At 39.7% G+C, this 16,717-nt stretch overlaps 1 protein-coding gene across 3 annotated transcripts in view; it reads left to right on the forward strand.

Annotated features, from left to right (window-relative positions):
* Positions 1–5,102: 5,102 nt before the first annotated feature.
* The window catches only part of CHST11 (carbohydrate sulfotransferase 11), a 260,188-nt gene continuing 248,573 nt past the window's right edge, over positions 5,103–16,717 (forward strand). For 2 of the 3 annotated variants that reach the window (XM_043519524.1, XM_043519528.1), the window contains exon 1: positions 5,103–5,359. The gene's annotated coding sequence lies outside the window, so the exon portion shown is untranslated. Of the gene's footprint in view, positions 5,360–11,936; positions 12,041–16,717 lie in introns of those variants that run through there. The other variant, XM_043519526.1, reaches the window with a different exon arrangement.

Here is a 16,717-nt window from a genome sequence, read left to right on the forward strand (position 1 = left end):
ATACACTGGGACAGAAGCTAATACAGATGCACCCAGTGACTCAGGTGAGGCAGGGTGGATTTATGACTAGGATGCTGGCCTGGGATTTAGAAGATGCAAGTTCCTGTCCCAACTCTGCTATTAGCCTGCTGGTGACCTTGATCAAGTCACTTCATCTCAGTTTCCCTATCTGTAAAATGGGATGATGATATTGACCCCTTTTGTAAGGCAATGAAAAAAAAACACCTAGTATTAACAGGCCCCCTTTGTGTGAATAACCATTATATGGAGATGATACTTAGTAAAAAGTGGTCTTTCTATTTCTCTAAGCTTAGACCATAGCCAAGAGGTTGCAGACAACTACTGAAATATTACTCCATTTAAGTAATTGCCTAATATAATTTCAGATCAGGTAACTGAGTGAACAATATGAATTTTTCCAAGTCCCAATAATAGGCTGACGTAGGCTCCATAGTATAGATACAGTCTGTGTCATATTCCCTCTTGAGGTATGTCTACACTTCAAACTGGGGGTGCGATCCTGATCTGATCAAGCTAGCATGCAAAAAATAGTGTAGCTCTATCTACCTCTCTTTATAATGGGCTGACTCAAAACCCTGGACCAACTTAACCCTCCTTTCCCTTTCAAACAAACAAACAAAACCCTTCCCCCCCCCAACTTAGGTTTGTGGCAGGGCCTGTAACTTACTATGTTTGTACAATGGTTAGTACAATGATGAGTGCAATAGATCTCTGACTGGAGGGTGCCCCTAAGTGTTACTGCAATACAAATGTTTATTATTAATAATAACTTTAGAGTGTTAGAAATTCAGCTCTGATCTTGGCCACTAGAGCCCATCTCTAATAAATTACCAAAAGTCTCCCACTGAGTCTGAACAGTGATGAGCATATTGAGTTTGGCAGACATTGTAAGTACTGAATACCTCCTGGGATCAGGCTCTATATCAATCAACATGTAAGAAAGACAAAGAAGCTAGGACCAAAGAAAAATGTACCCTTCCAACCCATGCACACTCACAGCTGTTATTCCTCCTTTGCTATGTATTAGGTCTGGACAAACAACTGACTTTTTGGGGTTTTTTTGGTTCACTGATAGTTCCAAAAAATTTGGACAATTTTTTTTTTTTTTTAGTTCAACCCAACCTCAAATTATTTTGAAACTTTTGGTTAATTAAAAAGTCAAAAGAATTCATTTTGGATTGAAGGAAATGTTTTGTTCGAATCAGACAAAACATTATGTTTTGAATACGAGTGGTTCTGTTTTTTAATTTTTTAAATAAAATTGACAAATTTTAAAATAAAAAGTCATTTCAAATAAAAAGTAAAAATATTGGGTTTCTAAAATGCTGAAACAAAACATGTTGATTTTTTTTATAAAGATTTTTTTGTTCTTTTTTTTTAGTTTAACCAAAACAATTAGCCAAAGTTGACACGAAGAAGAAAAATGTTCCAGTGAATTGGAATCTGCATTATTTTTGAAGAGGGTGGGAAGTTTGGCTCAAAAATGTTGCCCAGTTCTACTCGGTATATACAGCATCAGAGTATTATCAAGAAAAGATATTTCTATTAAAGACAAAAGTACATTTTCCCTCAGAATCCAGCTTGCTTCATCTAGCACAAGCACATTGTATGTATGTTCTCACAAGGTGGCGCTCCAAACATACTATTTGTTCCTTGAGGTAGTGGGTCTCTGATGGAAAACATGATGGCCACTGCACTCCATCTTTGCAGACTTTATCCAATTAAAAAGATGAGAAATTAGATTAAATTCATGAAGCCTGTGGGTTTTCTATTATGCCCCTGTTCACCTGTAACCCACAAACGGTTAGCTCCCTTCTCTGCCCTGTGGGAGGCTTAATTAGGAAAAAAAATCAGCTTAAAAGGAGAGGCTTGTTCTAAAGAGAAACATATGGTGCTAAAAATAAACAGCCAAACATACATTAGAGCTGTTCTGCCACATAGTGAGTTCAGATGAATGGTCCCCCTCAGGTTTGGAAGATTTCTACTACTTTCACCTGTCAGGCTGAGTCTTCACAGGAGCCCTAAATGAGGCCCATTAGCCTTGATGCAGAAAGCACAACCATATATATCTGTAAAGTGTCAGCAAGAAAGGAGACATTTCCCTCTCCAGTTATGTTTATAATATGCTCATAGAGGGTGCCTAGTATCTTTTGTGCTGTGCTGATAGCCACTGTAAATCTATAGTTATGTAGAGAGACAGATTTGTGCCTAGATATCACAGTGATTGGTGCTTCCTAAGTACCTGCAACGGAGAAACTAGGCCTATGAACTGTAAAAGGAAGAGCGTTGAGGCTCCTTTGGATATTATAGGAGAGGAAATTTTGTAGTGAGCAAAAGAAAGGAAAGCTGCACTGAACAGAGTCAGTGGGAATAGGAGGAAGGTGGATAAAGAACACCTCTCTCAAACAAATAGGGCACAGGGGTTGCTTTTTTATCTGCAATAGTGAACAAGGCAAAAAGATGCAGTTGTTTCTCCTCACACTAAAACATCTGCCCCTGTTGTCCAGCTGAGGTGTTTATTATCCGGTTCCTCTGGGAAGTCTGACTCTATTGTGTTTGTGCTTTTGTGGTATCTACTCAGTCAGTTGGCTTTGGCCAAAGGAGGACCACAAACTGGGAAAAGATGCAAGCCAAAGAGCAATTGTTATTGCTAAGGAATGAAGTGAAGAGGGGATTTCAGTCTGCATTTAGCCTAGGAGGGAAATTCTAAACTTAATTGTAGATACATAGAACCTAAATAAAGGCCCTTAGCAATAGTATTTGGCTCCATTTGTGTGTGGGTTCAGTTCAGCTTGTTTATAATTTCTGTTACAAACATTTTCTTGCCTCCTTAACCATGAGTCAGAGGAGCTAACAACTAGTTGCCATCAAAAGGGTGAGCTGTGATTTTTTGGACCTTGATCCTATGATTGGTTCTATGCAGGCCAACCCATATCTGTGCTTCAATTGGGTTCCTATGTGTATAAGGATTTGCCCACACAAATTCAGTTGCAAGATTAGGGCCTTATTTTGTCGTTATTACTCCTAAAGTTCTCTGGTTTCCTTTAGTTGCACACTTTACATGCAGAGGTGGCATCTGGGGCCTACAAAATCCCCAAATCTGAGGGGGAGATTTAGAAAAGCCAGAGCTTTCCCCCCTTCCCCCTGCTTCATCCCCCACCCCCTTTATTTATTTCTAGCCTTTTTCCTTGCAAAGATCTCTTTTATTAAGGTAAACCAACTGCTAAGATTGGGAGTTCAGCACTTATCTTTCTTAAAGATCATCAGTTATTTATGGTTTCATCTACAGTTGCTCAATGTTGGCTTTTGAGGTCCAGGAAACCAACAGTCAGTGGTTTCTCAATTTCTGAAAGAACCACACACCATTTTGCAACTGGGGATAGGAAACTACTCAAACTGTCACTAGGGGATCGTGGGGGGTTGGGGGAGCCCAGCTCCGCTTCTTCAGGTAAAAATAGGAGATTTCCCCCTTCTCCATGGCTGGTATGGTCAGAACTCCCAGTCCTGTTCCAATCTTCTTTAACCATTGGTGGCTGCTGCAAGATCCTCCCTTGTGGTGAGCAGTTAGAGAGCTTTAGCTGTTCTCAGAAGAAGCAGGTCCTCACAAGGAAGATAGGGACAATGCCATCTGGAATCTTGCATGTATAAATCTGTGTCTGATAGATACGAGGAGAAAGAGGGATTTAACCAGGAACATGGCATGTTTGGAAAAAAATATTAAATTCAGTTTGCAAATCATAATAATTTTACTGTTCCCTCATCTGTCTGTATCCACCCATTGTTTCTTGTCCTACACGCACATTATAAGCTTCTTGGGACTGAGACCATCTTTTCATTACATGGGTACAGTGCAAAGCACAATGGGGCTTGGATCCGTCTTTAAGGTCTCCAGATGCTACCACAACAAAATAACTATTAATTGTTGTAAAACAACCAATCCTGTTGGCAATAGCACAGACAGGAAAGGCACTAATTCCATTAAATATGCCATTGTGAGGAGATTTGGCTACACAAACAAAGATTGCCCATATGGTTGTTAATAGTACCTAGTACCTCTAGGTCTCAAAATGTTTTACAAAGGGGAATTATAGTTACATGGAGAACATTCAGTTATCAATAATGATAACACTTTTTTTAAAGGGATATTGAACCTCATGTTTCAGGGTTTAAGACATTCCCTGCCTATAAAATCAGTCTGAGACTTAATAAAGGGGGCACAGATTATACTGTGTCTGCATATCAGGGGGTTCCTCTGAAGCATCTGATACTGGCCACTGGGGGAGACAGGATATTGGGTTAGATGGGCCTGGGGTCTGATACAGTATGGCAATTCTTATTTTACCCCCATTTTCTAGATAGAGAAACTGAGGCACAGAGATTAAGTAACAAATTAATAGTGGAGATGGGACTAGAACTGAGGTCTCCCAGGCCAGTGCCCTGCCCATTGTATTACATTGTCTCTTCTTTAAGAAAGACAAAACACTGTCACAAGTATATGACAGTAGTGCCTTGCCCTTGAAGAGTTGGGCTGACATCAAGCTGAAGGTTTGGAGTGGGGCAGTGTAGCCCCATTTTTTTAAGTCTGGACATTTAAACATCAATAAAAGGATTTGGTTTCTGACTATGAGGCTAAAAATATGAATCACACAGTAACTGTAGAACCTGCTCAAAAAAATCACAGTTCTTAGACCAGATCTGCTAACATTGCTGGGAGTAATGGGTTCTAAAATTGAACTACTAAATTAGTCTCAAATGGAACTTGTGACAACCGGTGCCAAGGTGGGGAAAATTGGATGTAAGAACTGGACCTTTGGCATAGCAGCATGTCTAGAAAGCAGCTATACTGTAGCAGATGAACTCATATGGAGTCTGGATTTCATTAGAGAATAGCAATGTAAGAAATGTCAGTATGGGAGCACTGCAAATTCAGCCTAGGGAAATCCCCTTTAAAGATATGACCCAGGTGAAACAAATGCTTTGCAGGCAAGTAATCTGCAGCGAGCAAACTATTCTAAGCTCCTGGGGCTGGAACTATAATTACAATCACATGTGTGGGTAACTTTCTAGCAAAGAAAAGAAAAATTGAGAAAACTTGTTTTGAAACAGTAGAATAGGGTGAGATTTTAGATCTTAATACTGGAAATTTTATGTATGTGTAAAGTTACTCACATGCAGGACTGAGGCCTTATGGTTGAACTGAGCTGAAGCAGGAAAGCATTCTTGTTAGATTGCTAAATGTTTTTGATAAGTAACTGACCCTAAAGAAGGGAACAACTATTGTAACAGTAGAAGCTAATAGAGTCTGGCACAGGAGAAATCATTAATGGAAAAGGTGAAGGAAAGCTTGCAAAGTTTTGAATGGATTTGTTCCAGTACCTCTGAAATAAGAAGTTGTGGAAAAGGTTTCTGGTAAAGAATTTATTAATGACTTTCTAATTCCAGTTTCCTTTAATCACAGTGGGATGGAAACACAGTGATTGCCTAGTAGCAGAGGAAACAAAAAAAAAAATCACAAGAGATGTTTTCTAGCCTTTAAGGGCCTGATCCTGCAAACACTTTATTCACATGTCTCTTTCAGGACTACTCATGTATTATATTTGTTTGCAGGGTTAGGACAGAAGAGGTATTGTATTCAGTGGTGAATAAACAGCCAATTAAACTTTTTACAAAATTATTGAGTTTCCTTATCAAACTGATTTTTCTGCATCTGTGTTTTATCAGCTCAGACTGTCAATATCTTTGTGCAGTGTCTTATCTCAAATCAAAGTAAAATCTGTTGTTGGCTCTTTGGTGAACAATTCAGATCATTACTCTTTATCAATCTGCCTACTATTTTCTGTAGTCACATGTTGTATAAAGATCTCTAGAAGGCAATGGTGATTCTTGATATTGAAATAAAATGTATTTCTTAAAATATTTATGGATTGAAAACTATCTCTTGTGTGTTCCTCTATTGTAGTTCAGTGAAACAACTTGGTAACCACGCAGGCAGTCCTTTCCCTAAAATATCCAAAGAGATCAACATTAATTTGTATTGCAGATAAGAAATTCATCTCTTTACTGTTGGCTCCAGTAAGTAGAGGAAGGATGGTCTAGTGGTTAGGCTGCTATCCTGAAATTTAAGAGCTGGGATCAATTCCCTACTCTGCCAGACTTTCTGTGTGATCTTGTGCAACTTACCTTGTCTGTGCATCAGTGCCCCTTCTGTAAAATGGGGATAATAGCACTTCCGTACCTCTCAGAGGTGAGGATAAATGCATTAAACCTTATGAGAGGATTAGATACTTTGGTAATGGTATGTGTGTCTGTGTCTCATAAGTACCTATGCAATAAATATTTAGATCAGTACCTATTTGAACTGATTTCTGGGCCATTTAATTCCTATGCTTCACCTGTAATCCTGAAAGGGCATTCACTCCGTGCAGCATTCAACTAATTGTCTAACATCTGTCACCTTGTAGGAAGACTTTATTCACAAAGTGTATTGTAACGGGTGTGTACTGTACTATATAAAACCACATTTTCAAAGGCACTCTGCAGCCAACAGCTTCAGTGTAGGCACCTAAATACAGTGGCCAAATGTTCAGAAGTGTTCTGCTCCTGTTGAGGACAATGGGTGGGGGCTGAGCACTTCTGAAAATCTAGCTGCTTCATTTAGGTGTCTCACTGGAGCTGAGCTCTTGGGGAGGAAGGAACCTGGTCCTAAATGTATTCTAGCAGCACCCCTTTAGCCTATAAAGCTATTGAGGAGTAGTAGTAATGTTGTAACACGTCGTACTAATATGAGATTGAATTTTAATCCATAACCCAATCATCTGACCGAGGTCAGGGCTACAAAAGGTCATAAAACAGGGGTCAGTGTCTATTGTCTAGTGGCTGCTGATACTCTTCATTGTTTTGAGCAGTTTTATATGCTTCTGCACTACCATGCTTCTTTCCAGTTCTGGGTGTGTCCTTGAAATCCTGTTCCGATTCTGCATATGGCCAATCTAATTCTTCTTCCCTCACCTGTTTAGTTTCATTCTCTTCAGAAATTATAGAACTAAACCACAGGTCTTTTCTTAAAATGTTTCCAATGTGACCTTGGATCATAAAGAATCTAGGTACAAAGGAGATTGTGTGGATTTTTAAATACACCATTTTTCTCTCTTTCAGGAGCTTCCCCCCCATCCCCTCCCAGAGTCCTTAGTAAACGTATGTGGTCTTTCATTCTCTGTTGGATCAAAGAGACTCAAAGCAGTCCAAATGATCAAATTTCTTCAGTTTCCCCGCTGGGGATTTGTTTCCTGCTCTGAACAAGAGACATGCTAGAATTGCCCAGCTCATGTCCAAACATGAATGGTAGCTCTATTTTGGACTCTTTCACTTGTGTTCTTAAGCTATAAAAAGAATGGAATATACCATTCTTAGATGGTGTTTTGGACAGGTAGCCAGCTTGAACCTGTTAATTTTCTACCATTCCATCACATAGTAGGTGTGCTGAGGTGGTATGGATGTCACACTCTGTAGTCGGAGTTTTTCCCTGAGCTGTATGCAGCTGAGCTGGGACCCTAAATCCAGAAGAGTTGGTTTATTAGAACATCAACTAAAGTTGATATTTTATTGGGTGACTGTCAGACCACTTTCTCCATGATAAACAACAAGAATAGACTGCAAGACTTTGAAGACTTTTTGTCTCTGACAAAAGCCTGAACATGTGAACACCCAGGTGTTCCATGGATGATCCTATAAAATACAGCTGCTTTGTGGCTCTTCCTGGGTGAAGGCTGTCTCTTTCTCTCTCTCTCTCTCTCTCTCTCTCAACCTTGCTACTCAAAGATTATATTTTCTGCTCCAATCTTTTACATCTCTTCTGTTCTCCCCAATGTTCTCCTTTAGTGTATCTCAGATTTTCACAACCCAAAATATCCAATCATTTTTAAGCTCATTTTAGCATAATCTAAATACTACTTTTTTAATTATCTGATTCAAGAATCATGGGATGGTTTCTCCTATTTCCTTCCTCTCTAGGTTTTAAATTCCACTCTTACCCCATGAGTCCATAAGTGGTGTGTTGTGTGTGTTTTTTTTTAATGGCATTTTTGGGGAATGCTATATTCTAGTGTCCTTGCGGTTGCTATGTGGCTTTGCCATATATTGTTCTAATGTCTGTATCATCCGTTTGTTTCCACTTGTCCAATACTGCCTCTGTCCCAGTCGTGAAATGAGGGATACTTGCACTGCTTCTAATGTTGAGCATTTGGGGAGGCGCCATTCCTTCATTAGCATACTCCTTCACCCTGCTCAACCATTTCTGTGTTAGGGCAGTATTTCCAATTGTCATCCCAACAGGGAAACCTGGACAAAGCACCAGTGCTACCATCTTTTTTCTCCAGCTGTCTAACCTTGAAATCCTATTCCTATAATTTGTGTAGCCAACTACTGCTTGGCATTCTTGTGTCTAAAGAGCCATTAGAAAGATGAATGGGTTATAAATTTACTCCTTTACAAATAACGATAAAAATACCCAGTGGATTCCTTTCTGTTGGCACAATAATTGCATTGTGCAGAACACACACATTTCATGGCATTTGCCTCTAACTCTTTTAGCCCTTTTCATTGTGTGGGCCCAAGCATTTACATCTGTGTCTGACAGGACTGGGGGTTCAAAACAAGGGTAAATGAACAATAACCCCAGGCATCCCTTTAGCTCTACCAATGGCAAATTGCACTCTTGTGGTTGCATAAAGGGCTTTTCGCTTACTGTGTAGAAAAAATGTGACATAAATTAAAACTCATATTAAAGGCTACTTTTTACTATACAACCACGTGTCACCACACGGCATTCCAAAGCCTTTTACAGTGTTAAAAGCCAAGTCATGGCCAAGCTTTAGATGATGGCAAGAGAGAGTAAAAATGTCATCTTTATACCCCCTACACCTTTGCTCTGGCTACCTGCGTCGCAAGTAGGAGCATGGGAGGAGAGGGGAATTGGGCTACGCAGAGACTCTGTGCCCTGCCTTGTGCAGATGGACCATCCTGCTCTTAGGGTAGTCATGATCTAGCACCAAGATCCTCAAAGGTATTTAGGTGCCTTAATACTGTTCAGGATTTGGGCCCAAATTACTTGTATTATGAGGAAGCACCTCTCCAGCCTGACCAGAGACTAACCAGAACTGGTACCAGATTTAGCAATACAGTATGCATGCACACAGGGAAAGGAGGCTCTGGACCTCACGTATTCCTCTGTGGTGCTTTAAGTTTTTATATTAAAATGCCAGACAGCAATTAAACTGACGCTTATTTCATTTCTGTTTAGTGTAACTGGCAGACCGATCAATAGTTCTGGCTGCATGAAGGTTTGTATGTTAAATCTATCTTTTTATTTAAATAAAATAACTGAATTGCAATTGACTAAACAGCTTTTAAGTATTTGCTTTTAAATGTTTTACAAGCAACAAAATAACCATTGGTATCAAATGGGAATGATTGATTGTATTCTCTTCTTTTGGTTCCCCCCCCTGCATATTTTCAAATAAAGGTTCCACACATTTTAAAAAGTACTCTCTTATTGCTGGTGGTATTTCTTGTTGGACTCTTGAGGCAAGTTCTAATCTGCTAACACAAATTTTTGTTAGGTCAGCTTGCTTAGCAGTGCCTTGTGCTGGTCCAGACGGTGGGAGGAACAGGAAATGCACTCAAGCAAACAAAGCACAAACATTAGAAAACCAGAAAATGTATAGTTAAGATCATACCTTCCACAGCACATACCCACACAAACTTAACTCTATCCCCTTTATTGCTGCTCAGACAGATCGTGCTGCCGTACTACTCTGAGACATTAGCGAGTCAGCAAGGAGCGTGAAGAAGAGAATAGCTCAGAAGCTTTTAAAGTAGTTTTAACTGTTTTTAAGACTCTAGTTCATGCTCAAAGGAGACCCTTCTGTATTGGGTGAGAGAGCCACATGCTCATATCTGAGACACTCAAGTTTATTGATTCAAACCTTTATTTTAATTGGCTTTTATAGTTGTGTGTGGTTTTGTTTTTGTTTTTTTTTAATCACCCTGGTTTATTAAGGACATTCCTAATTTAAACAGTCCATGAACAGTTTCTATTCTTTTCCCCAAGTGCTGTCATAGATTTTTGGACTATTTCAGAATTCCTTTATATATTTCTCTATATAATTTTTCCTACTTGGCTTCCCTTACATACTTCAGTATGTTCAGCATTCCACTGGGAGATGTTAAGAATCATGAGGACATGGAAACAATTACAATATAGTGCACTATTTCTGTTCTGACTGGGATTTTTAATCCACTTTCTGGTCCTGGCTTTACTGTGGGGCATTTCTGGGGACTCACTTTTTACAGACATTAAAGCACCAATCTGCAGTGGTATCAACTGATTACTATTATATGTTGAAATTTAAGTTGAAGTTACCAACTCTAGAATGCTTTTAGTTTGTTTCATGTGGTTATACCAATACACCTCTCCACACGGGGGTTCTCAAAATGTGTCACCTGGCCAGATGCAGCCCATCAAGCTCCATTAGATTGAGACTCCAATGGTATCCAATTACCACTGTTGTTTTGTCAGGTTAAGTAACACAATAATTTTCCTTTGTCTATACCCCACAGATAAAATTCTGAGGGTGCTCCATACCCCTCTCATTCCCCTTAAGGTAAGGCCAGTGATTGACACACTCAAAATCTTAACAATTTTTTAAAATAGGGCTATATTCTATACTGAGTTTATATTCCTTTTTCTCTTCAGCTGATGACCTTTTAACGAGTCTTTTACAATGGTCGGGGGGGGGTCAGAAATCTTCCCAGACTCACTTGGCTATTCTGCAATTCATTGTGACCACTCCCCTCCTTTCCTGTTAAGACTGGGTTTCTGTGGTTTTTTTTTCAGAGTAGCAGCCGTGTTAGTCTGTATTCGCAAAAAGAAAAGGAGTACTTGTGGCACCTTAGAGACTAACAAATTTGTTAGTCTCTAAGGTGCCACAAGTACTCCTTTTCTTTTTGTGTTTTTTTTGATAGGTGCACATCCAAAAATCTGATCTCTGCCGTTCCTGAATCTGTCGTGAGCTGATTGATCAGTTAAATAAAGATTTAACTTTGCCAACATTTACTCCTTACCACTTCCATCCCCAGGATGCATGAGGCATCATAATTGACATTTCACCTAAATCTCCTCATTTTTTGCCTTTCAGGGAATACTGTCTTCCCATCAGATCTTGGTAGTTCCCATTTATACTCAGGTATAACCTGTGACTTTTCCAAATAGACCCAGGGCTTCTAGCAACTGTGCACAGGGGTTTGTCACTGAGCCTTGGCACTGTATTAGGAAGATTGTGATGTTTCAGACAGTTCTATGGGATTCAAATGACCTGAGCAAATAAAACAGATCTCACAAATACATTTGTTTCCTTTATATAACTGAGGAAATACCATCTCCTAATCTGTTTCCTTCCCTGGTCGATTTGAATGCCAGAGAACTGTTTTGCAATTCCTTACCTTCTGGTCCCTGCTCAAAGGAGACTCCAGGATATTGTATTTCCTGACCCTTCACTCAGACATATTGTCCTGGATGATGTCTCTCAGCCTCGAGATCAATGGTGCTGCACTAAGCACAGAGGGGTACCTTGGGAGTATATGACTGGGAATGCAGACTTGGAGTTGTGTGGGGTGTGATATCTTTGGGAGATCATACTGTATTGTAGGCCAGAAAGTATATGTAATTCCATGTGGGAAGGTGATTACAGCTCCTCCAGAAACTAAGAACAGTTGGGGGGAGGTTTAGGCAGACTCACTCAGGTTGTAACACCTCCAGAGAGGTCCCACCACCTGGAGAGGCTTGCATATACTGGTTCAAGCTGGATTCTCCAGAGACCAACAGACACAGGACTTTTGGATAAACAACTTGAGTTTAAACTGGCACAAGACCTTCTGTCCAAAGAGGGCCTCAATACTTCCTGGAAAAGGTTGGAAGGATTTTGGCCTACTGAGACCCCATAAGACTGATTGGTGATCTCTGGTAAGCTTGTAGCATGTATATAAGAACTTTTATTGTTTTCTCTGTAATGCTTTCACCTTAAGAATAAATGTATTTGTTTATAACTGTTGGCAATTATGTTGTTCATAAGCCTTCAAAGAGAGAGCAAAGTGTATATGCTGGCCTGGTTAGGCGATCTGACTGTGCTAGGGATATCGCAGTGTAGGTGGGGAACTGTGCATCCTGGAAAAACCCAGCTTTGTGGGGGGGGGAGAAGAGAGAGAGAGTGAGCGTGTGTCTGTCTGTCTCTTCCCAAGAGAGGTGACAGCTGAGGAGCCAGGAACCTAGGGTGAGTTCCCTTACTGGACCATGTGGGGGAAGAGGAAATTCAGGTGCTGTGGTCCTGAAGTATGATAGAAGGCACAGAGAAAATGACGGTGGTGGTGGGAAGGTAATGTTATATTCCTATTTGCTATTGGCATCCCAAGGGGGGATGCGAGACTCCTCCAAGTGCAGAGCTCTAGCTCTGGGCCTGCTGTGGTGGCAAAGTGGTGCCTGGCAGCCAGCTGCAAATGCTCTCCAGATCAATATTGCTATCCAGAGCCCAATGATGGCTAGCGAGTGTGTGAATAAGAGTGGTGATTTGAAATTATGGTGGGCACTGAGAAAAGAGCAGGCTTTATTGAGGATGGATGAGGGCTCTGTTTAAATACCTGGTCCCTATTGCCATCTCCATGGGGCAGAGTTAAGGTGGTGTGGAAGGCATTGCTGTAACTGTGCTTCCCTGGCTTTCTAATATTTGTGTTTTTACTTGACTGAGTGCACTTCCTGGTTCTTGGTGGCTTCTGGTTTTTCGTTTGTTTTTTTTTTTGGCTGCCCACTTCCATGTGATGGAAGGGTACAGCCCCACTCAATTCTCATGAGAGTTCTGAATGGTCAAGGAGTACAGGACTGGGCCCATGACACTTGTTACAGCCACATCTGTGAGTGGCAATTCTTTCTTCACAGTTTAAGTGGCTTAGTTAGGTCACCTGCTTTGGAAACTGCTCAATTCAAATTCTTTGGGTTCAGTTTCAAATTAGCCGCCCTTAAACTTACCTTTACAAATGGTCAGTGGTACCAGTCCTTGTTCAATATCAGAGTGTCACCCAGGTATAAAAAGCAGGCTCAGAGAGACGTGTCAAATCCTTTAAAAGTCACAAAGGTATGGCATAACTTTAAATCCTTTCAGTCATTGCCTTGCTGTAAAAGCAGCTATCTCCCTGTCATATCAATTCACTTCCAGTTATTCATATTCCAGCATGGAAAATTAAACTGAGCTTGTTACATCTAAGTAGGGCTGTCGATTAATCACAGTTAACTCTCACAATTAACTTAAAAAATTAATCATAATTACAAAAAATTAATTGCAATTAATCATACTGTTAAACAATAGAATAATACTTGAAAGTTATTAAATATTTTTGGATTTTTTTCTATATAGATTACAAAGTGCACAGTGCTCACTTTATATTTTTGATTATAAATATTTGCACTGTTAAATGATAAACAAAAGAGTATTTTGCAATTCACCTCATACAAGTACTGTAATGCAATCTCTTTATGGTGAAAGTGCAACTTACAAATGTAGATTTATTTTATTTACTTGTTTGTTACATAACTGCACTCAGACAAAACAATGTAAAACTTCAGAGCCTACAAGTCCACTCAGTCCTACTTCTTGGTCAGTCAATCGCTATGACAAACAATATTGTTTACATTTACATGAGATAATGCTGCTTCCTTCTTATTTACAATGTCACCTGAAAGTGAGAACAGACATTTGCATGGCACTTTTGTAGCTGCCATTGCAAGGTATTTACGTGCCAGATACGCTAAGCATTTGTATGCCCCTTCATGCTTTGGTCACCATTCCAAAGCCATGCTTCCATGCTGCTGATGCTCGTGTGTGGGGAGTTGTGGTTTTTTTTCTTTTTTTAATTTTTTTAATTTATTTTTAAATAATGCATTAGTTAAACTTTGTGACTGAGCTGCTTGAGGGAGAATTGTATGCCTCCTGCTATTTTACTCACATTCTGCCATATATTTCATGTTATAGCAGTCTCTGATGATGGCCCAGCACATGTCGTTCAATTTACGAACACTCATTGCAGATCTGACAAAATGCAAAGAAGGTACCAATGTGAGATTTCTAAAGAAAGCTACAGCATTCGACCCAAGGTTTAAGAATCTGAAGTGCCTTCCAAAATATGAGAGGGATGAGGGGTGGAGCATGCTTTCAGACGTCTTAAAAGAGCAACACTCCAATGTGGAAGCTGCAGAACCTGAATCAACAAAAAAGAAAATCAATCTTCTGCTGGTGGCATCTGACTCAGATGATGAAAATGAACATGTCGGTCTGCACTTCTTTTGATTTGTTATCGGGTAGAACCTGTCATCAGCATGGACGCAGGTCTTTTGGAATGGTGGTTGAAGCATGAATGGACCTATGAATCTTTAGCGCATCTGGCATGTAAATATCTTCATTTAACTTTCTGTAATTCCCATAGAATTTAGTACTTCCTTATTTTTTTTTTCTTTAGCAGAATTATGGATGAAATCCATGAGTGACTCAAGGCTCAGTTATCTCTTCCTGATGCATTTTATTAATAGTGTCTATACTCATAACCCCTTTGAAATCTGTAACCAGTGGGGTACCTGTAATAGGCTAATCATCTCCAGAGTCAGTTGTCCAGGAGCCAAGTGTTAATCTCCCAGTGTTAATTGCCAGGAGCATGAGTAATCAAAGCATGCAGAGCACCCAGTAGCTGCATGCATATTGGGGATCTACAGTAATATTCAAAGGGCATATCTGAAACCCCGCTCCTGAATGCCACTACTGGGCTCAATATATAGAGCACTCACAGAGCGTCTGCAGAATGTGAACTCGGAATACTTTGCTATATTCCATTTCCCATTCTTATCTGTACTTTGTTTAAATTGCAAATTCTTTGGGGCTGGGATCTTCTCTTGACATTTACCTATAAAATGCAAAGTGTGAAATTCTGGCTCCAGCAGTGTCCATAGCAAAACTCCCATTAACATACAGCAGGGAAAAGATTATACGCTCTTGGCGCTATACAAATAAAATCTCAATAGGTGTGAGGAAAACAAGGATCGAGGAATAACAGTTGCATAATACAGTTCTTCACCTGGCTCTGGCTTTACGTTTAGCCAGAAGACTGGTTTTAATCCTAGAGCTACATTAATCTCTGGACCCACTCCATTAATTTCAATTGAGTTGAGCTTGCTTTCATTAGGGCTGAGTTTAACCTCATTTAGTGTAATATGTGTTGTGTTGCTCATGATGTTGCTGTTAATATTAATATTAACATACTGTTGTAGCTCAATGAAGGGGTATTTGCACTAGCCTTCTGTCAAGACACTTGGCAACAAACTATGTGGGGAAAAAATATGGATGTATACAACATAAGAAATAGGCCAGATTTTTGGCCTAAACACATTGTCCATTAAGTAAAACCCAGGAATGTTTGGGAAGACTCTTATTTTGGCATGTGTCTGAGAAGTCTCTGGTGGATACGCCCTGCAGAGCTCTTCTTCCAGTCTATCCAGCCAGTGGCCTCTGAGCAACCCGGCCTAAAGCCTGTTTCTGGAACACGGGTTGACCTTTTGTTCCCTGTGTCACAGTGATTTTCAAGATCTTGACTCTGCCACTGATGGGTAGGGAGGAGGTGGGTGTCTCATTAGCTTGAGAAGCAGAAATGTATGTTGGGGGAAAAAACCTTAGGTTGCTTGTTTGGATGATTCAGTGAGAAGGTCTGGCTAGGAAGCTTCACCCACAAGCGTGACAAATATTTTCTCCAAAAGCTTACAATATCATGTTAATCCTTCTAAACAAATACAAAGCTTATTTTCTTGTACATACTAAAGAGTCATTTTAAATAGGCACCTGGGCAAAAGGAAAACAGGAATCCTTGGAGACTGTTGAATGTTATACTGTATCTTTTTGCAAACTAATAACTTACTTATTGGTGCTCTACCTAACCATGAGTCTGTTCTGGATACTGTCTGTAAACTCAGAGGTGACAAATACTTGGAAGGCTACAGATCTGATAGTATCGGACACACACACAATAAAATAAATGGAGGCAAAAAAGATTACCATATTGTTACACTGTCAAGTAAAGTTAATACCATCACTGAAAGATTTAAAGGGTAATTTTGTAAAACTTTTCTTTTATTGCAACTTTCAGTCACAGAAGGTGATTGCCAATCAGATTTACCAGCTATGTACAGCTGAGCAATAAGACATCTCTCTATGTGTTGGAGAGAGGAGAAAGGGCTTCACGATTCAATTTTATGCACAAATCAAAAAGCTTAATCTTGTGGCCAGCTCATTTTATCAGCTGTGTGTGTAGAAACTCAAACTGACACCTGCTGATGGATCCTGAGTAGGGCTGTCGATTAATGACAATCGTGTGAGTTAACTCAAAAAAATTAATCGTACTTTTAATCTCTCTGTTAAATTCAGTTGGTATTCTATTGTTTGTTAAATATTTTTGGATGTTTTTTTCTACATTTTCAAATATATTGACTTCAGTTACAACACAGAATACAAAGTGTACAGTGCTCACTTTATATTCTTGATTACAAATATTTGCACTGTAAAAATGATAAGAGAAATAGTATTTTTCAACTCACCTCACAGAAGTACTGTCC

This window comes from Dermochelys coriacea, chromosome 1, assembly GCF_009764565.3.
Source record: "Dermochelys coriacea isolate rDerCor1 chromosome 1, rDerCor1.pri.v4, whole genome shotgun sequence".
Classification (NCBI taxonomy): domain Eukaryota; kingdom Metazoa; phylum Chordata; order Testudines; family Dermochelyidae; genus Dermochelys; species Dermochelys coriacea.